This window comes from Carlito syrichta, unplaced genomic scaffold, assembly GCF_000164805.1.
Source record: "Carlito syrichta isolate Samal-C Ts95f unplaced genomic scaffold, Tarsius_syrichta-2.0.1 Scaffold98163, whole genome shotgun sequence".
In the NCBI taxonomy this organism is placed as follows: domain Eukaryota; kingdom Metazoa; phylum Chordata; class Mammalia; order Primates; family Tarsiidae; genus Carlito; species Carlito syrichta.
Genome location: NW_007042259.1, coordinates 6,846 through 12,702, shown reverse-complemented (window position 1 = coordinate 12,702; position 5,857 = coordinate 6,846).

Sequence of the window (5,857 nt, the reverse complement as noted above, 5' to 3'; positions counted from 1 at the left end):
AGGCTGCGGTGGCTGGGAGCGGCCACTGCACTCCAGCCTGGGCGATAGAGTGAGACTCCATCTCAAAAACAAAAACAAAAACAAAAACGAAAAACTATGGAAGAAGACAAAGTTGAGCTCAACAAGAAAGGAAACCTCCTTCCCCAGTTGTGGAAGGGCCCCTTGAAGCTACTGAGGTCCCCTCATGCTTTGCGGCTCAGGACCATCGAAAAAACACAAGGGAGGCCTTTACTTTGAGGCGGTCAAAGCCATCTGCTTACTACTTCCAAACAAGAGTAATAGTATGCCTAACACAGGCACTGCCTTTTTTTTATTTTTTATTTTTAGAGATGGGACCCTTGCCAATGGCGTGATCATAGCCTACTGCAGCCTCAACCTCCTTGGTTCAAGTGACCCTTCTACCTCAGCCTTCCAAGTAGCCGGGAGACTAATGGTGCCACTACCACGCTCAGCTCCTTTTTTATTTTTCTTTTTAGAGATGGGATCTTGCTGTTGCTCAGGCTGGTCTTGAACTCCTGGCCTCAAGCGATCCTCCTGCCTCAGCCTCCTGAGGTTCACACCACCATGTCTGGGTAATTAAAAAAAAAATTGTTTGCAGAGCTGGTGGGTCAGGCTATGTTGCCCAGGCTGGTTTCGAACTGCTGACATCAAAAGCAATCCTTCTGCCTCGGCTTCCCTATTAGCTGGGACTACAGGAGTGAGCCACTGTGCCCTCAAAGGACTTTGAAAAAGATCTGCGCCGTTATGGGGCTGGGGAAGCAGGATTCTATGGAGCAGTTGGGCTCTATTCTGGGCTCTGTTCCTTATTTGCTATTTTGGTTGACCTGCTGTGCAATGGGATGACAGGCTTGACAATCTATTGGAACTTGCCGCTCTTGAAATACAAGGAGAGAGCAAGGAACTGGAGATAGAGGCACTCACAGCGTTTCTGGTTTTCTAAAAGCCTGTGAAATAATCACTCGAGGTGTTATTGCTTATGGCTGGGAGGAGGCCAGGAGTGCTGCACGCTGCCAGCACAAAACCCCACGAGGCAGCGTTTCCTGTTCTCTTGGTCCCTCTGTGGCAGGGGTGCTTTATCCATCATCAAACCCATGAGTATACTTCATGGCTCTCTGATGTCCCTTTTTTTTTTTTGAGTTGAGGTCTCATTCTATCACTTAGGCTGAAGTGCAGTACCACAATCATAGCTCACCACAGTCTAGAAATCGTAGGCTCAGGCTATCCTCCTGCCTTAGTCTCCCAAGCAGCTGGAACTACAGATGTGCTAATTTTTTTATTTTTTATTTTTGTAGAGACAGGGTCTCACTATATTGCCCAGGCTGGTCTTGAACTCCTGGGCTCAAGCGATCCTCTCACCTCGAGCTTCCCAGAGTGTTGGGATCACAGGCATGAGCCACTGTGCCCAGTTGATGTCCCTTTAGCAGCTGACTCTGATGGAAATAGGGGTGAGTGTGCAAAGTTCCACAATCAGTCGCAGGCAGGTAGGGCAGAATTTGGGTGAACACAGGCTTTGGCCCCGGCTTGACGCTTTTGAGCCTAAAGCGGAGTCTGTAAACTTTCTGTGAGGGGCCAGAGAGTAAATATTTTAGGCTGTAAGTTGGGGGGGGGGGGTTGAGTGGTCTCCGTGGCAACCACTCTGCTGGTCCTGTTGAGTGAATGCAGCCTAGGTAAATGAGGGGGTGTGGTTGTGAGCTGACTCAAAATTGGAATTTCCAAAACCAGGCTGTGGGCAGAATAAGTTCCCTGAGTCCTGGTCTAAGGGATTGACAAAAATGAAATCTTTTTTTTTTTTTTTTTTAGTTGGAGCCTCACTCTGTCGCCCAGGCTGGAGAGCGGTCGCACACTCATGGCCACCGCCACGTCGACCTGCTGGGCTCCGGACAGTCCTTCCGCCTCAGCCTTCCAAGTAGCCAGAACTACAGGTGGGTGCTACCATGCCTGGCTAATTTTCCTTTTTTTAAAAAAATTTTTATTTTAAACATGTGGGGTACAATTCAGGGTTAGGCATACAAACGGTGTACAGTTAAAGTTTGGGCCTCACTTTGGTCCTCACATGACCTGGCTTGAGATCAGGTATCCTTATTGAGGAAGTGTCCCCCGCCCCGCCTCCCTCCCCTGGCAGTTTCCCACAACTGCCAATCCTTTTCTTACAGTATTATGATAATTGTTCAGGGTCCGCATGTGAGTGAGAACATGTGGTACTCAGTTCTTTGTTTCTGTGACAGATCGCTAAGTATTACAGATCTCCAAATCCATCCAAGTTGCTGCGAAGTTCGCACTTTTGTCCTTCTTTATGACTGTGTAATATTCCATCTTGTATATGTATAAAAAGAAATCTTTATCTCCTGAGCGTCTGCAAGTCTGACTTCTGATAAAAGCAGATGCAATGCCACCATGGACAGGGTGCTGGGTGATCTTGTGGTTGACCTTGGTGGTCTGCTTACAAATTTCTTAATTTCAAATTCAGGACCAGACCAGATGGTTCATGCCTGTAATTCCCAGCGCTTTGGAAGGCTGAGGCAGGAGGATTTCTTGTGGCCAGGAGTTTGAGACCAGCCTGGGCAACATAGTGAGACCCTCTCCCTACAGAAAATTTTAAAAGTTAGCTGGGTGTGGTGGTGTGCCTGTAGTTCTAGCTACTTGAGAGACAGAGATAGGAGGATTGCTTGAGCCCAGGAGTTTGAGGCTGCGGTGAGCTGTGATTGTGCCACTGTACTCCAGCCTGGGTGACAGAGCTAGATTCTGTCTCTAAATACATACAAATAAAAGCACACATTCAGAGGTTTGACTTTACTAGTTTTGTGACCTTACTAGTGTTGTGACCTGGCACAAGTTCTTAACTACCGTATAACTCAAATCCATCCCCCAATGATGGACCAGTAATGGAGCGAATGACCCACCACTGCTCAGTGGAAAAGGTATCATGGGATAACACTGGGAAGACACTTAGCACGATGCTGGTACTGAGTACAGATTTATTTTTTAATTTCTTATTTTTAAAATTTTTTGTAGGGACGAGGTCTCACTATGTTGTCCAGGCTGGTCTTGAACTTGTGAGCTCAAGCGATCCTCCTGCATTGGCCTTCCAAAGTCCTGGGGTTATAGGTGTGAATCATCATGCCCAACCCTCAGTACAGATTTCTTCATTGCATCCACCAGTTCTAACTCATTGGGGTCAAGGTGACATTTCTTTCTTTCTTTCTTTCTTTCTCTCTCTCTCTCTCTCTCTCTTCCTCTCTCTCTCCCCCTTTCCTTTCTTCTTTTCTTTCTTTCTTTTTCTTTCTTTTCCAGCCACTGCAGCCTCAACCCGCTGGGCTCCGGCGATCCTTCCGCCTCAGCCTTCCGAGTAGCTGAAACTACAGGCGCGCACTACCACCCCGGCTAATTTTTGATTTATTGTAGAGATGAGGTCTCGCCAAGTTGTCCAGGCAGGTCTCAAACCCGCGGGCTCAGGCAATCCACTTACCTTGGCCTCCCAAAGGGCGGGATTACAGGCTGAGCCACTGAGCCAGGATCTTTTTTTCTTTCATTCTTTCTTTCTCTTTTTTGGAAGCAGGATTTATTGAGAGGACAGAAAAGCTCCCACAGTGGGAGGGGAACCTGAAGGAGGTGATATTCCTAAACAGAAGACCACAAGCACATGTGAAAGGATGAAAAACCAAAATGGAGCCACTTTGACTTAGAATGGCAGCTATTTCACCATTGTTTGGCTTTGTCATGCTTTTTCAGCGGCTTACTTCAACCTACCTTATACTCATTAAACAAAAAACAAAACTGGTTTCCTGCTGGTAGTTACTGATAATTGTCTTGTAACCTCCCCAAGCATGCTTTGCACTAATTACTCTTTTATCCAAAATATTTGTCTTCCAGCCATAAAGGGTCAAGTTGACCTATTGGGATCAGCCCTTCATCTTGCTGATCAATGTGATACAGACCATCACTCTATCACTATGGCAACAGCTCCTGGGCTCATCTACCCCCCCCCCCAAAGAAAAAGAAACTATAAAAGCTTTCAATCTCAAGCATTCGCTGCCAAATGTTTCTCAAGTGTCTGGCTCCCTCTCCAACCTTGGAGAGGTGGATCCACCCTTTTTCTTGGATCTACTTTCTAAATAAACTTTTTCCTGACCTGTTCCTTGTGCAATTCTTTCCATTTTCTGTTCTTCTGGTTTTTTTTTGTTTGTTTTCATTTGTTTGTTTGTTTATTTATTTATTTATTTTGAGTTGGAGTTTCACTCTGTCACCCAGACTGGAGTGCAGTGGTTCGCTCCCGGCCACCTCAGCCTTGACCTGCTGGGCTCTGGCGATCCTTCTGCCTCAGCCCTCCAAGTAGCTGGAACTACAGGTGTGAGCTGCCATGCTTGGCTAATTTTTTTGAATTTATTGTAGAGATGAGGTCTCACCAAGTTGCCCAGGCGGGTCTCGAACCCGCAGGCTCAGGCAATCCACTCACCTCAGCCTCCCAAAGTGCTGGGATTACAGGCTGACCCACCGAGCCCAGCTTGTTTTGATTTTTTTTGAGTTGGAGTCTCCCTCTGTAAGCCAGGCTGGAGTGCAGTGGCAGGCTCATGGCCACTGCAGCCTCTACCTGCTGGGCTCAGGTGATCCTTCCACCTCAGCCTTCCAAGTAGCTGGAACTACAGGTGTGTACCATCATGCCTGGCTGATTTTCTGTTGTAGAGATGAGGTCTCACCAAGTTCCCCAGGCGGGTCTTGAACCCCTGGGCTCAGGCAATCCTCTCACCTCTACCTCCCAAAGTGTTGGGATTCCCTGACTCCCTTTACTCACCTTGCAGATGACCCAGCAGGCTGCCATTTGACCTCTAGTGTGTTCTGGGCCTGAAATTTGGTAGGCAAGTGCTTTCTCTGGGCTTGACCCCTGTGGCAGTGCCATGGAGTAGTTTGGAGGACTTTTTTTTTTTTTGAGTTGGAGTCTCACTCTGTTGCCCAGACTGGAGTGCAGTGGCTGCTCCCAGCCACCGCAGCCTCGACCTGCTGGGGTCCGGCGATCCTTCTGCCTCAGCTTTCCAAGTAGCTGGAACTACAGGCGCGCACTATCACGCCCGGCTAATTTTTTGATTTATTGTTAGAGATGAGGTCTCGCTGCCCAGGCGGGTCTTGAACCCTTGGGCTCAGGCAGTCCACTCACCTCAGCCTCCCAAAGGCGCGGGATTACAGGCTGAGCCACCGAGCCCGGCTGGTTTGGAGGACTTTATCCCTCCTCTCAATCACCAGCAGTCCTGGGCCACCCCAGATGAGTCGGCAACCTTTTTTTTGTACAGACGCCCAGGCTGGTCTCAAACCCATGGGATCAGACAATCATCTCACCTCAGCCTCCCAAAGTGCTGGGATTACAGGCATGAGCCACCACGCCTGGCTTCTTTGCATCCTTCCCACGGTACTGACTCACTGACCTAACAGTGTGGAACGAACTTCTGAGATGAGACCAGGATGAGCAAGGTGGGGCTGGGGGCAGGAATCAGGACTAGGGACCCCAGAATCCTCTCCGCCTCAATCCATACTACAAGCCCTGTTGCATCACAGGCTTTTACCCATGTCCCAATACACTGGCTGACATGTAAGGCCCTGCCAGGAAAGTAGCATGACCCCTCTAAAAGTAATTGGTCCCTTCTGCCTCTGCCACAGGAATCTATGTAGATGCTGGAAGCGGGTGGCTCCCACCAAGCCACCAATGGAGGAGGAGGAGCTTTGCCAGTTGAGTGAAAGGATCAGGATAACAGACTTGAAAATGACATGCAGGGCCGGGCTCCGTGGCTCAGCCTGTAATCCCGCGCCTTTGGGAGGCTGAGGTGAGTGGATTGCCTGAGCCTGCGGGTTCGAGACCCGCCTGGGCAGC